Source organism: Apteryx mantelli, chromosome 4 (genome assembly GCF_036417845.1).
Source record: "Apteryx mantelli isolate bAptMan1 chromosome 4, bAptMan1.hap1, whole genome shotgun sequence".
Classification (NCBI taxonomy): Eukaryota; Metazoa; Chordata; class Aves; order Apterygiformes; family Apterygidae; genus Apteryx; species Apteryx mantelli.
This window is the reverse complement of record NC_089981.1, coordinates 21,452,777-21,468,440: the sequence shown is the minus strand read 5'-3', so window position 1 is coordinate 21,468,440 and position 15,664 is coordinate 21,452,777. Positions and strand designations below refer to the sequence as shown.

Here is a 15,664-nt window from a genome sequence, read left to right as displayed (position 1 = left end):
CATTGGTGATTCACTGGAAAAAGCCACTAGCACTGAAAAGAAGTGAAGACATGCTCAACGGTGTGGCCTCGCTGAGTACTTGCACTTTTATCCATTCATCAGAACTGCGTGAACACAATAGCGCAGAGAGACAAAGGTTGTTTTCCAGCAATTGCTGCAATGAAGTTTCTGAAAGAACTCGATTTCCAGAAAACTTTTTGGTCATTTCTTAAACGACCTTACCTCACGGCCTGAAACCGGCTCGGCAAACAAAGGCAGGGTTTCCTTTGCCTTTTCCTCTTTCCAAAATCTCCTTCAAACCCGCTTGTTGCATCTGCAGGCTCGGAGCTGCTCTCGGCGGCTGCTGCAGCTCGCCTGAAGCCTCTGAGGCTGCTTCCTGTGCAGGAGCATGCAAAACCACAGAAATGCCGCCACCGCTGGGGAGGCATGGAGAACATCAAGGCAGGCCACCCCCGCTAAGCCCTCTCGGTACATGTCAGGTGACACTGGGTGGTTTTAAACAAATCATCTGCCGCTAACTAATAGGACAGGCAACAAAGCCAGGGCAACGACAGTACTTAGTAAGGGAAGAGAAAGGTTGTGCCTACATTAGCAAGCAGCCTGGCCTCGCAGGAGCAGAGCTGCAGAGCGAAACTCTCGTGCTGAAGAGCCAACAGCCACGCACTCCGAACCACAACTAGTGCGGCCCTGTAGACCGCGTGTCCGCTGGCAGTTGGAGAGAGCGCTCTCCTATTCGGCTCCACCTAAAGGAAGGCAGTTTACATGCCCCGAGACCGCCCTACAATGTGAACCAAAGCACACCACGCAGTGCCAGTCTCCAGCTCAGCCTGAGAAGCACACTCCTGACCCAAACTGAAACGGATGCAGGCATACCCGATGATGAAGGCTCAGGAGAAGCAGTGAGGAAATCTGTACCCCGGACTAGGAGCTGGCTACAGCCTTCCCAGCCATCAAAACCTTTCAGTGAGCCAACTGAGCAGTTATAATGTGTTTTCAATCTTCTGAGAACGCTGTCAGCAAAGTTAAGTACGAACGTTACCTTCTACATTGGTATTTTCACACTACATCTGCATGGAAAAAACTATTCATCGCGCTGCCAGAACGCTACAAGAGTGGCCGCTCCCACGGTATCTGCCAACCAACACCCGTAAGCCAAGCAAAAGGGCAAGTTAACAAGCAGCCTCTGGAGCCTCCCAACTTTTCATCCTGCCATGGGACAGTGGGGAGCAGGAGAGTCCTGCACCATCCCAGATTACAGATGGGTCCTAAGAGTTTCCCACTACCTTGGACAAGGAGTTGCACTTCTCTAGGCGGAAGGTAGGAAGCACCCAAAGCCAGAGGAGCTCCACACGCTGTGAGCCGTGCAGAGAGCCTGGCAAGAAGGTGGGCCACTTCAGCAACTATGAAAAACAGCTCTTACTGATAGATAGAGAATAATCTTCTCCTACTCCTCCCTTTAATATTTAGTACAGGCAGTAAGCTTGGGACAATTCATGATCGGAAAAGCAAGCAAAGAAGAAGAAAAACCTGAACAGAGAAGTAAACACAGATGATCCTGCACAGGGTCAGACTCCACTGCTGGAAGGCTACACATCTTTAGTGGTATCTTCATCCTTCTTCTGACATCTAATATTACTCTTACACATATTTCACTCTCAGACAAATACAGACACTCTCCCGCTCTCCAGCAAAAGAACAGCAGTGAATACTGCCAACATACCTTCTCAGAGCGTAGGCTTCCCTTAAGGAACTGACAGTGACCCTGAACACGATCCCCATGGGCATACAGCAACTGTCAAATCCTGTAAGTATCAGAAAGGATATTAATTAGTGACGTTAATTAAAAAGAACAGTTGGTGAAGGGAAAGGAAGCCAAGTCAGCGTCATGAGAGACCAAAGGCTGTTAGATCTTTGCACTAAACAGACTCCTGCCCAGTCCTTGTGTCATGGCTGAGGTACCAAACACAAACTTATCCAAAATCGCAGAAGGAAGCCAAGGCAAAAGCCAGGATTACAAGTCCCAGACCAGTGCTGCTTGCTCAGCAATGCTTCCTCAATAGCCAGTACACTGATGTTAACGTCTAAGTAGGGTGGAGGCTGATATATGGATACCAGGGGTCATCTGCTAAACTGCACTACTCTTCTCTCTGAGATGCTGTTGAAGATCCTCTGCACTACAGCACTTCTGTAGTTTTTTCTAGTCTGTAGAGCAGATGAATCCCAACTGCTGTCAGAGCTGCGCTGCTTCCAGTTTATTTATTTTTTTATTCAGCACTGATCAAAAGGGTTTTCTATTTCTTACTACTTGCTTTATACACATTAGTCATACAAAAGAAATCTAGCAGCATTGAGTAAAAGCTGTGACAGAAGTCTACTCTGCCGCCTGCAGAAACACTTCTCAAAGTGGCCACAAAATGCAAAGGAGGTATTAGAAAAAAGATGTTTTACTGGTAACATTTACAAACAGCCACAAGCAGACATTTTTCTGACCACCCAACCGAAGCTAATGTTACTATGTATGGTAACAGAAATCAAACACGTTTAATATGGTTTTACTTTTCCGGTTTTGTTCATATAACAGCCCGGGGACCACAATGAACACAGTGGCTGAATAACTGTCTTCAAGTACATTTTAACTGAGAGAGGACTTGAAAGTTAGGGGAAAGCAGGGGAAGAGGCACAGCAAAGCTGTGCCGGGACAGCGAGACTGGGACAACTTCTCAGAGCAACGCTTCAGTCAAAGCGCCAAAACGGGAAGGGGAATGTACTGGGTATTTAACAACAAGCTCAGCCCGAGGACTTGTCACGTACTTCCTGCCAATTGGACCTATGAACTGCAAGAAGGTTTATTCATGCAGCGCATCACTTTACCCCGGACTGAGAAAAGAGACTCTTGGTTTCCCTAGTCTTTGTGGATGACTCACGGACATCAGCCATTACCAACCCCTACTTAAGAACCAAGAAAAATCATAGCGCATTCAACCCCCCGCTTTCTCTCTTCCCTTTCCCCATTACGGAAGGACTGAAGGCATTTGAGGATGAAAACAATGCTGAAGACCACAAGACTCTAGCACAGACATTGGACCCAAACCTCCTGCACAAACTTGCTATCACTATTTATAATTGCTTTCCCTTTGGCTTTACACTCACACCAGAAAATGAAAGTTATTTACTCATGCTATGTACCACCAGCACTTTTTTTTTTTTTTTTGGAAGTCATTAACTGAACACCATTCTTCTACAGTGGAACATAAAATCTCTACAAAGACAGAAACAACAGGACAGAAATCCAATCTGGCCAATAACTTTCAGTGGCAGGTTATTTATAAAGCACAAAAAGGCGATTTTCCCCCAGCAAGGAAACTTATGTCTTCGTTTCACGTGGCTTACATTTGAAAGGGTCTGGGTTAGCTCTGCAGGACTTCATCTTTCTGAAAGCATGAATTTCAGGTCAAGTTACGAGGCAATACGCTAGGAATTGATAACTTCTAAACAAAGGCCACCCCATCTTTTGTAACAGTCTCAACCTCTCCCGCAGCAGGGCTCAGCCTCTGAGCAATGTCACATACAGGCCTGCACCTACTTGCCTGGGCTCCTGTTGAAAGAGCCATTTCTCCCCACCTCCTTCTCCTTTCCGCTACTAACTTTCAGGATGCGATTGCTACTATTAAACAACATTCCCGAAACATTATTGGCAAAGTTCAAACCCATCTCCTACTGGTACTGCTGAGCAAGGCAAACAGAGATGCTTGTAGCTTCTCTGTAAGCGCTGCTGACTGCTGGGTTTAATAAAACCCATATGTAGCTGGCCTGGCCTTCCTTCCCAAAGCAGACACAGCTCACAGACAAAGCATTTGTCCTGCAACAGCCAGATCCACTGGAAACACGCACAGCTCAGCGCCAAGGGATCGACCCTCGTCCTCACTATTCCTGAACTCCCTTCGGTGCCAAGGCCACGCAGTTCCCATCAGCACCACTCCTCCCAGCGCTGCTCTCCTCCAGAAACGTGATAATGCTTCAAGCGATGAAGCACGAGCGCTGGGGGACATGCTCATGTCAGCAAAGCTTCTCAGCTGCCTTTCTGCAGCAGTTACACTACTCCAACAAAATACACTTTCCTTACCATCACTGCCCCAGGGACTCTCATCTGTCCTCAGCCTTGATGTCCAGATGCATCACTTGCTGACAAGATCAAACCGGTCTAACTCCTAGCAGACATGATACCATTTTATTTCATCTAATATTGCAAATAAAGACTCACCACGGAGCTGAAGAATGTTACGAGGCATAGGGGCAGAGGATCGAGAGATACCAAGTGACCCGCAACGGGAGAAGGGACCGGCATCAGGAAAGTACTGGAGGGGGCAAGCAAACCACAAGGCAGAGAAATAGTGAGGCTCTTCGGCACCACAGGAGCCACAGAGGAGCAGCCCCTCGAGCAAGAAGCAGTAAAAGAGAAAGGAGACACCAGCCAGGAGAGCAGGCAAGCGACCGCGAGGGGACCCAGCCACTGCCAGCTACCCACCCGTCCCAAAGACCGAGAGCGCAGCTTTGCTAATGCTCCTGGCCAGAGCAAATACAGCCGCCACAGGAGACCTGACTTTTTTGCCTGTGGGGGTGCTTGCTGTCAGCTTTGAAACGTCATATAGGTGTTGAGAGGTTTACTCTAGTTTTCTTTAGGAACCTTCCCACCCTTCTGTGGCCTCCCAATGATCTTCTTGCAATACCAACTACTTCAAGCACGAGCAACAGCTCTGGCCTCTCATAACCAACAGAACGGCTTAGTTTCTGTGGGGTTTTTCTAACTGTTATCAACAGAAATGATATACAATTCCCTTTGATACAAGCGCACATGACCAACTCTTCAGATATGATTAGCATGCTGAGAGCTACCAAAAATATGCACGCTCTCCAGCCACCAGCACCTTGAGAAGTCATCGTCAAGGAAATCAAGCACAAGCAGTAAGCACCTACCACGCTGGCTTTACAGCCCGAGACGGGTCAGAAAAGCATTTATAACAAGACAGGCAGGAAAATAAACCTACCCCAGCCTCACTGCCAGAGGAGAGGACGACAGCAGGATTTCTTGCACTTCCTTCCAGAGCGGCCCCGACATATCAGGCCTTGGTCTGCAGCTCATTTAAGCAGAGAAGCATTCTGCTTGATATATTCGGAAGGAATGTTTTATTTAAAAGCAGCGCTCCAAGTTCCCCCAGAGGGATACCTCCCCTGGGTTAATTAGGAAGCTGATTGTTTTCAGCTGTTTCTCTGTGTGTATATAAAGCTGTCTGTCAACAACACACCTCAAAGGGCTCTACCAACATCAAAGCCTCTCCGAAACGTTAACGCACATTGCAGCCATTACCCCTCTTTTACAGGGAGGGAAACTGAGGTAGAAGTAGCATAAGCAAGTCAACAATAAAATCGCTGTCCTACTTCCCAGTCACATGCACTACCCATGTGCCACATCACTGCCTTTCAGTAAGCAGTGCCTCCTATTTATGCTGCCACTGATATTTCTCTATCCCACAGAAATTCGGACTCTTCCAAACCAGCAGTTTCCATCATCCGGTAACCAAAGCCTCAGGGAATTGCTTCAAGGTATTACAAAACATGCTTTCCTTCCCCCAGCTCCCGTACAGCTTGGAAAAGCCGACCTTTCCTTGTCCACGGCGACAAGCTGTGGCCCCCACGGAAGCACAGGGGCCCAATATTCTGCGTTTCTCCTCTCACCTCTGGGGTGCAACCCACCCATCAGCTTAACTGACCTAAAACTCCCTCTTGCTGCCAAAACGGACGGTCCTGCCTTCTCCCTCCTCCCCCGCTACGTCCCAGCCATCTCCTCCACGTTTGTGGTAGTGACCATGGTTCTTTTGATCCGATTGGAAACTAGCCCAGAAACAGGAAAATAAAGGGGAAGGAGAGAGATTTTTGGCAGGAGCATGGTTTGAAATCAGCTAAAGCTGATGAGAAGCATGACCTCAGGAAGATGGCACTGGGGCACATCTGGGAACCAAGATGAGGCTTTTAAGCTACGACGCAGCACTGGGAAAAGGTAAATCCATCACAGCTTTGTCTCCGCACACATTTAAGTCTCTTCAAACCATTTTAACTGCTCTGGTCACTGCTGACCGTGCCCAGCCGCTCGCTTTTCTGAAGACCCATCCAAAACAGTTACCCGAGATCTCCAGATGGGGCTGAGGTGCCCTAACGGCTATGCGCAGAAGTCGTCTCTTCTTGGTTTCCCTCTGGCTTATAAAAGAGCAGCAGGAAAACAAAGTCCCTCTGTGAGGTTTTGTGGGTTTCTGGTAAGTGTGTTTTGCCTAAGCTAAAGGGTGTTTTCAGACAGTTTTCAGGAGGTGAAGAGCAAGCACAAGCGTAAGCAAAGGACGTAGCAGACAGCAGCATGATGAAAATAAGCAAGCAAAGCCCTCTGCAGCACCCAAGTTCAAACCCATCTGGACACTTCCAAGGCTGTCACAGAAGCCCATCGAAAGGAGTTTCCAATTCTTTGCAGAGAAACCGTGGGAAAAGCAAGGGAAAGCAGAAGGGCAGGCCTAAACCCTGAGCCAACCTTTCACGCTGTGCTGTGACCTCTTTCAACACCCACAGGAAGCACAGGCACAGCTCGAGAGCGCGGCCAAAGCATCCGGCGAGGGCCGGCCCGACGCCGGCACTGAGGTGGCCCGAGCTGCCACCCCAGCCGCCTCGTCCCCCGTCCTCTGCTCGCACGCAAGCGCAGCGACGGAGGGGCTCACCGTGCCCCCATGCACTCACCGCCAGGACCCCACGCGAGGCTGCCGACGTGGTCCTCTGCTCAGCACGTCTCCAGAGGAGAAACAAGGGAGACGCGTGCTCAGCTCCAAATTTTAGGGCCTTGGGCTGGTTGCAAGAATGAGCTTTTACAACCAAGCAAGTGACCTCACCTCAAAGAACAGCAAGAGCATGATCACCCTGAAGAAGTAAAAGCCACAAAGCCGTGCTAAATGGAGAGAGCAAATACATCTGCAGACCTAGAAATGAAAAACACACCCAGAGATACCATCTAAACATGACCACTGATCTTAGCAGCAGCCGTTTATGCAGCTCCCCCCACCACACTCTAGCTTTCAGAGGCAAAGGAGGCAGAGCGGATCCTCTCTCGCTTTTTGTGTCTGCATACCACTAGTCACAGAGTCTCCTGACTGAGCGGCTTTGAGGTCCCCAGGCCAGCTTCAGCTCGGAAACAGCGAGTGATCTCTACTGCGCTCTCCACCAAAACCGCCAGCTCTGCCGACCCCCTCAACAGGAGCAGAGGAGCACAGTTAAGACTTGTATGTTCGAGCCTCCTTTAAACAGCCTGCGCAGAAATACCCAAAGCTGTTCCTCCACTTAACACAGGGTTTTTTTTCCCCTTTTCCTTGAAAAAGCACCAGGCTACTCAAGCTGAATTTCTGTGGCATCAAAATCAATAAACCATCAAGGCCTCTCCAACGAACCTGTTCTCACAGTCTTCCTGATTCCTGATAATTATTTCCATGTAACAGCATATTCACACTCCAGAAATAACCCAAAGCATCCAAAAAAAAAAAAATTATTTCAAAGCCGAAGCTTTCACCTCTACAGAAATTCATCTTAATTCAGTATGAAAAAGCAAATGATTAATACAGGCTGATTTTTAGGCAGCAGACTTTTCAAAGTCAGCTGCGACCAGCTGAAACCGCAGAGCTCACGCTAGGCAGGATACAGGCGCCAGCAGTTGTACTTGTGACACTGGTGCCGGGAACCCTCCCGTTACCTGCGCGTAGCCTCCTGGCAGCAGCGACTCTGGGTTGCCCAGCCCTACGCGTCAGCCGCAGCTTTTCCCCGCTGACTTTGTGGGATGGGAAGGAATCGGGGCACAGCGGCGCTTTGTGGCAGGCAGCCCCGCTGTCTCCAGCAGGGACGCAGCCTCCCACACGCACACCCTTTTGCTGGGTTCTTCACGAAAGGAGAATGGAAACAAAATAAACAGAATTAAGGGAGCCATCCCAAGGCGGCACTAAATCCACGCTCTGTCGGTTAAAGTAGGATAATGCCCAACCCAACCTTTTCCACTCAAAGCCTGAAGTTTCCAGCAGTCAGAGGATATGGACTAGCAGCGCTGTCCGATCTACAATTTAAAAGACTAGAGACGTGTTTCACATCCGGACAACCGGATCACCCTGCCCAGCCTCTCGGACATCTCTGTCCATGACACTCCAAGGTAGTAGGAGATCCCTGTAAAATCCGAGGAGGCGGCTCGTAAAACCATTTCTTTAGAGACAGAGAGGGCTGACAACAGCTCACGGCTGCCAAAAAGGGGCAAAGATCCATCGTCTCCCTCTTATCCCCTCTCCCCTTCACCATGTCCCCATCCCAGCCACAGGATCCCTCCGCAGCCTCCAGCACTTGGATTCCTCCACAAGCCAATTTAACTCCAAGCGGCCGAGAATTAAGACTGTGAAATAAGTATTTTTCTCTCTCCGAATTCTCTGCCACTTCACTGAATTCAAAGGGCTCAGTGACAGGTTTAACAAGCAGCAGAGCCGGCCACGGCAAGGAGCAGGAGCCAGGCTGAGAGGCTGCTGAGGAGCAGCAAGATGTCTCCTGTTCGGCAGCTGCAGGTGGTTTTATTGATTTTGATGTGCATAAAACTGCAGCCTAAAGCTCCCTGATCCCGAGGGGAGCAGAAGAGCTCTGCAAGGTTCCCTCCAACCTACGCTGGAGAAAAAAAGCCTTGTGGCGGTAAATCTGAAGAAAGCTTAGCTTCAAACGCTCAAGAGAAACATCCAAACTTTTAAGAGGTTTTTCTGTGCTGCCACTGGCCTCCTTGCACACTGCTCTGCTTCCACCACAGGCAATCCCTGCTTCAGGAGAGGGGCTACTCAAAACACCAAAAAAGCACCAGAAAGGGATATTTCTTACTGACCCCTGCAAGCTGCACGACTGCACCCTGAAGCACAGGACTGCATTTTGACAACTATTTCAATCCAGAGCCTTGGGCGTTTATAGCATGTTGAGGGCAGGGCTGTGCGAAAGCTTCCCGTGCTCTCCCTGGTCTGCAAAAAGTTGGAATAAATAAGGGGATTCACAGACTAAGCCCCAAAGCAACACAACTGCGTAGGCAAGTCCACCCCTTCTCTCAACCCGCACTCCATGCAATTTTTCCACGGACACAGGATTAAAGCACCCCCCTTTGAAAGGCAGCTAATCGCACGTTAAACATGCCAGCTGGAGGCAAGTTCAACCCCTTCAGTGGTTAAGATGTTCCAAAATTTACTGCTTGTCACAGCTTCGCGTTATATCCCCCCACTTTCCGCTTCCAATTCAACTTCCAAATCTCCCTGCATCTTCTGTGTGCGGCACGAGGGAGTCGCCGAGCAGCCTCCAGTCAGAGCTCCTGGCCCTCGAACAGCCATCAAGTCACCCCTCGGACTCCCAAAGTCAACCAGACACAGCGTCGTAAGGTCTCCGGCCTCAAGAACAAGAAAGGACCCGGAAGAACCAACTCTCGTACTGCCACGTGAATTAAAGACACGAGAAACTGGATTCAGCATTTCAACAGCCATGTTACTCGAGCCTTGGGAGTAGCATGCCGGGCGTTATTCGGCGGTAGCTTAGGCAGCTCTTTCCCAGCCCTCTGGCTGTGCTGGTACAGCGACGTAGTGAACCCGATGGGGATACAGCTGTGGCTCAAAAATACGTCAGTAAAGAGCAGATTCGTTGCATGGCCACCCAAACTGTTGTATCAAGGCAGCACGTAGCAGGGAGGTGGCTTAACCAAGCACCAGAAAAGCCATCAAGCAAATCCGTACCTTGCAGAATCAGATACGGCTTTAAGCTGCAGGTTTCTTTGTGAAACTCACTGTGCAAGTAAGGAAGCAAAGAAAATGTCGTTGCCTTAAACCAATTCCAGTAACTTTATCTAGGTGAGCATTGTAAGCAGCACCAATAACACTTGCAACAGTTCTAACTCACTTCTAGCACTATCACTCGCAGGAAATAAACACATTACACCCTCCCCGATAAGTCGGCCCTGGCATTCAGAGAGCGATGCTCTCGCAATTGGTTTCGACTCATTAAACTGAGGGGGGAGGGAGGAAGAGAATCAGTAAGAACAAGACACCACAGAAACTTTATGAAACTGATTTTTCAAGAAATTGAATTTCTGCTTGAAATCGAATTTCTGCTTGAAAACCCTAAACACAGGATCATTCTATTACTTGTTGCCTTCTTGTGTACTCTGCATTAAAATCTTTGGCCAGACATGCAGTTAACTCTTGCTGTGACATTCTTCCACTCAAGCTCAGCGCAGATGCCAGACCTTTTCAGATCAGTACAAATGAAGGCAGGAAAGGATACGTTCCCAAATTTTGCCTCGGGAAAAAAAAAACCACAGGGCCAAAATTAAAACTTGAGCAGTAAGAAGACACAATTTTTCATGTGAAGAGGGGAAATTTAAAGAGAGAAAAAAAAAACGGTACCAGCTCATACCGAAGGCCCGTACCTGCGTCCCCCCAGCGGAGCACAACAGACGCTGCTCTCGCACGCTTTACCACGACAATGGTCCGACTGTTTCCCACAGCGCACCCCCACCCCGTGCTTTTGGCAGCCTGCAGCCCGCACACAGCTTAACACTTGGCAAAAGGCACGCAAGGCATGCCCCCTCGCCAGCCCTGCCAGATTAGGGAACACAACTGCTGGGCGCAGGGAAGGGGAGCAAGAGATGCAAAGCCTAGAGCCAAGCAGCCAGCCTTGGCAAGGTCCCACCAATCCCCGTGGAGCAAGCCGGCCCGAAACAAGCACGGAAAGAAATGAAGCAAGTGCGCGCGCCTGCTCCAAACGCGGCCGGCAAAGCACGCGCTCCACCTGGCTGAACGCGCACATCCCACCAGCCTGCCTCTCACGGCAGAGGAGGAATGAGCTGGCTGCTGAATGCATTAACAAACGAGCATTTCTGAGCAAGCTGGCTTCGGTTCTGCTGTCAGGATGCCAGCGGGGCCTCAAGTAGTAAAGAGATCGCATTCGTACTAACAGACACTTGGGCAAAGCTGGCGTAATCAGGGCCCGCAGGAGCTGTGCGTCTCCAGCAACAGCGCCTGGCGCTTGCTCCCTGCTCAATCCGATGGCACAGCGGAAGAGGCAATAGCTCATGATCCAGAATTTGCTATTCTCAGGGCTTTTCCATAGGAATACCAAAAGCCTCAAGGACATTTTTTTTGCTTGGGCTGATGCCAACTAGTTTCCTGAAAGGAAAATTCTGCGCTGAGCTCCGAGAGGCCAGGGCAAGCACTTCATTTGTTTAATTCCGAAGTAGCCGGTACTCACCGGCACAGTAAATTCCCATCCTGCTTGAAGTGCTTGCTCCTAAGCAGTCCCCAGGCTCAGCTGCAGCGAGGCAAGCTCTGATTCTCACACTGCGCCTCTCAGTGTAAAGCTCAACAGTTAAACGATACTGGCTTCCGTGCCTAATTTCCAGGATCCAAACCACAAGGACAGCTAAAAATATCCCAATTAACCATTCCTTGTCAATGCAAGACATGCTGATGTTGCCACAAGAGTATTAGACCACAGCAAACAGGAGGATGTGGTCTGCAAAAAATCGAACTGAGAAAGCAGCTGGCCAAGAGAGTAATCGCTGAATCCAAGCGTGAGCCATGCCGCAAAAAATGTGGAGGAGCTTGTGCTAGCAGCTACTGCAATTTTGGTGGAGAGCTCTGATGTGCTTGCAAGCTTTCACTCCTGTTTGATATAAACACGGTATCATTTCTGTGCTATTTGCTCTGCACGGATTATACGCAGAGCTGATCCCGGCCGTAAGAGCCCATGCGAGCTGTCTCCTGAATCAGGTGGCGGCTCAGCTCTGGGCTGTTCTGCACGTCACGAGTTAGGCGGGAAACTCATTTGCGGTAACCATCACCAAGAGACCGCTGGGCTCCAGAAGGAACGTGGTTTTAGCTTTAAGGATTTCTTCACAGGCAGACTTGGCAACAAATTTTTGTCGCCGTCCGGTCTTTGTGTTGACGTCCCTACTTTATGTTTAATTTGGGGGTAAGACGGGGTACATTACTCACAGCAGTGCACCCGCGAGAACCAGCAAAGCCTCTCAGCTCGAGCCGAGCGTTCGTTTTATCCCAGAGTCACATTTCTCTCTCTTGCACGGGGTTCCTGTTAACAGAATTACCAGGCCGGCTGCTTCAGACTTAACGCTTCCCAGAGACACAGGTTGGGATGGCACCGGTCCAGCCTCGCTCTGCAAGGCCTTTGCTGTTTTTCGGTCCTCTAGCGAGCTGCTACCCTAACGAGCCTGACCCCGTGACGAGAGCCGGGAAACAAAAGAAACAAACACCAACTGTCCAGGACAATCAATATCTTTCGAGGAATATCCAGGCCTCTTGCCAATTCTCTCCCAATCCAATTTAGCTCTCCTGCAGTACAAAGGATGAAGACACGTGCAGGAACCGAGTGGATGGTAAAGTGAGTTAGTGCAGAGTGAGGAGAAGCTAATTGACGGGATTAATAATCCGACGGGCTGCAGACCCAGAGAAGTCAGGCTGCTACTCAAATAGCGACTTGGGAAGGCAGGGTGTTTCTGAATTCACACCCATCTGCTTTCTATTGCTGGATGCGGAGGGGGTGAAAGCAAACCCCCGGCCAAGGAGCGCACCTGACCACCTCAGAATCGCAAAGCAATTGTAAGCATTGCGAGCATTTGTTTAAAAATACCAACCACTGTGTAAAACGGGGAGCACCCCTTCCAAAGTGTTTCACAGCAAACCAGCCAGGATTGCTAACCTCCACACAACCACCACGGGACCTAACCCTGCTAGCAGACCGCTTCCCATCACACAAAAGCTGTCACACAACCACTTTGAGAGATTTGCAGCATGGCACGAACCAGTCCCTTAAACCATCGCTGCGCTGCCCATGACACGGACGATCAGGAGTGCCACAGGCCACCGAAACCAAAAGGGGATCCAGCCAGTGTCCCCACGGCAAAGCTGCGCTGACACTGCCGTGACTTCAGCATCGCAGGGGCTGCTCCTGGCACAGAGCCGCTCGCGGGGTGGGATTTTTTTGGTCACCTGCAAGAGGACTTCCCTGTCCTTGGCAGGGAGCGTAGGGAGAAAACAAGTGCTCAGCAGCACTTGAATGATTTTTGCCTGCATCAGTGCTATGAAGGGGTGGGTTCTCGACTGAGCGCAAACACAGCTGAGTTTCAACTCCTGTCTTATCCCCAGGAACACAAACCCAGGCATACAGCACTGCCAAAAGCAGGGAAAAAAGGGTAAGGGGGATGCTTAATCACACAGGGTAGACGAGCCCTTGCACCAGCTTGAGCTGTGGGAGCTGGGCAACTCTCTCCTGCAATTAAAAGGCAGGAAAGGAAAGCACAGGAACTACTCCAGCATGACAATTTTGCTGTGAGAAAAGATCAAGAACAACCCAGTTATTAAATCACACCAGGGGTGAATGAGGGAGACCATGGATGCGGCTGATGAAGCCAGGCTAATCCCAATGGCTCCCTCTTACCCCAACACCCTGCATTTGCTCCATTTGCACTTGTACAGTTCAGGCAGGCAGACTGCTCAGGGACAGGAAAAGCCACAAATACCACCAGGGACATGAAACATCTCATCTGGGAGGACCAATGCAAAAGGCAGCTGACACAGCGGGAAGCATTTCTTCCAGCTCCACAGAGCTGGATCAAAACTGTGTAAAACTGAGCTGGCGAAACGTTACCACTTGCGTCCAAGGCAGGTGTGCCTAAGCAGCAGGAGATGCTCTCAAGCATCACCCGGCTTCTGGGTATCAACAGCAAGAAACAGCGAGATAAGAAATTATATTGCTGAGACGTGTGTGTATGGGTGTGGCTACATGTTTTTTTGGCTTCAAAAAAAAAAAAGAAGAAAAAAAAAAAAGAGATAAACATGGCTTTCCAAACATGTTTGTTGGCCAATCTTCCTTCAGCTGAAAAACAAGAAGGAAGCTCACAGTTATGAAAATGAGACAAGAAAGCCAGGACAGTTTCTGAAAGAAGCTGAGATCATGCTTCTCAGACCCTTTAAAGTAAGACGCAACATATTAGTACATTAAAAACGACAAAAGGGAAGAGAACTTAAACTTTCAAGTATTTTAGATAAAATACCATTCAGAGAAGCTATAAAGAAAACTCTGCAAGAGGCAGAGCCCATTCACACACTAAAACCTGCCAAGGAAAGGAAGTAAGTAATTAAAAAAATCCACTTTTCAATTGGAAAGCTGTTGACAGATATCAGTATTTTAGCAGAAATTCACAGCCTGGACAACGCTAGCTGAGAAAACGCATCCAGGAAAAAAAATAACTTGAACATCTGAGGAAGGACTAAGAAAAACCCTCAGAAGGGGGCAAAATCGAGCAGAGGGTGCTTTGAATCCCACAAAACAACGGCTTAAACGCAGCCCGACTACAAGTCCAGCTCCCGCGGGGGCCGGGAGCGCTTGTCCGCCGGGGAAGGGCCCCCCTCGCCCGCCGGCGACGCGGCGGTGCCCTTACCGGGAGGAAGGGGGCACTGGCGGCGGGGTTTTACCTCAGCGCAGCGCAGCGCCGCGCCGCGGCCAACGGCCAACGGCCTCGCCCGCGCGCCACGCGGGCTGCCCCCGGCACGCGGGGTCCCGCGCAACGCCCCGCTCCCCGGCGCGCGCAGCCCTTTGCAGCCCCGTGCAATTGCCCCTTCCCCGCGCGCGCAGCCCCGTGCAACCCCCGGGCGGCCCCCGCCCGCCCCGCCCCGCCGGCTCCTTACCGCGCGGCGCCGGGCGGGCGGGCAGGCGCGAGCTCCCGGCGCCGCCGCCGCCGCCGCGCATCCTCCGGCGCGCGCGCCCCAGCACCCGGCCCCGGCCCGCCGCGCGCCGCCACCGCCAATCCCCGGCGGGGGCGCCCCGCGCAGGCGCAGTGGGCCCCGCGGGGGGGATCCGCGCAGGGCCGCATGGGACATGTAGTTCCCGGCGCGGCGTCTCGCGAGACGAGAATAGGGGCGGCGCGAGAGGAAAAAGCGCTTACAGCGGGGAATTAGCTCAAATGGTAGAGCGCTCGCTTAGCATGCGAGAGGTAGCGGGATCGATGCCCGCATTCTCCACGCATTTTTTTTTTTTTCTTCCCCTCACGGTCTCCCTTTCTTCTTGTCCCCCCACGGTTGCGGTCAGGTCAATTCTTATAGAGGCCTTTGCCTAACCCCCACACAAAGCAAGCAGAAGGCTTTTTGCTTTACACACAGCAGTGCAGCAAAAGCACCTTTTGCTTTCTCGCCAACCATCACGACAAGCTCACGTGCAGAGATTTTGCACAGCAGCGCTACACAGCTGTGGTCTTTGCATGCATCTACATCTGTGCCCAACCCCTGGCTCAACAGTAATGTCTGCTTCACACTATAACTCCTGCAGGTTGTAACCACGGTCTTTAAAAATCCAAATAATCCCCGAACTCTTCTTTTTAAGCAGCACGGCCATTTGAATAGAACAAGTCCCAGTGAACTGGAATTTGATTGGAACAGCACAAACGAGAACTGTGTTTAAGACAGGATGCAATGACTTTTCCAAAGTGAAAGTCTGAGTAGCCATTAATTCTCCAGTAGGTAGCAGAGATCGATCTGACCTTTTCAGAAAATGGCAATGGCTAACTGGAGTC

At 50.4% G+C, this 15,664-nt stretch overlaps 1 protein-coding gene and 1 non-coding gene across 4 annotated transcripts in view; one reads left to right on the top strand and one right to left on the bottom strand.

Moving 5' to 3' along the window:
• LOC106494859 (USP6 N-terminal-like protein) overlaps positions 1 to 11,408 on the bottom strand; it is a 96,508-nt gene extending 85,100 nt beyond the window's left edge. The window contains exon 1 of one of the 3 annotated variants that reach the window (XM_067295946.1): positions 11,329 to 11,408. The gene's annotated coding sequence lies outside the window, so the exon portion shown is untranslated. Of the gene's footprint in view, positions 1 to 1,720; positions 1,756 to 11,328 lie in introns of those variants that run through there. The other 2 variants (XM_067295945.1, XM_067295949.1) reach the window with 2 other exon arrangements.
• Positions 11,409 to 15,043: 3,635 nt separating this feature from the next.
• Positions 15,044 to 15,116, top strand: TRNAA-AGC (transfer RNA alanine (anticodon AGC)). Its single transcript has one exon. It is a non-coding gene; the product is annotated as a tRNA-Ala (tRNA).
• The last annotated feature ends 548 nt before the right edge of the window (positions 15,117 to 15,664 follow it).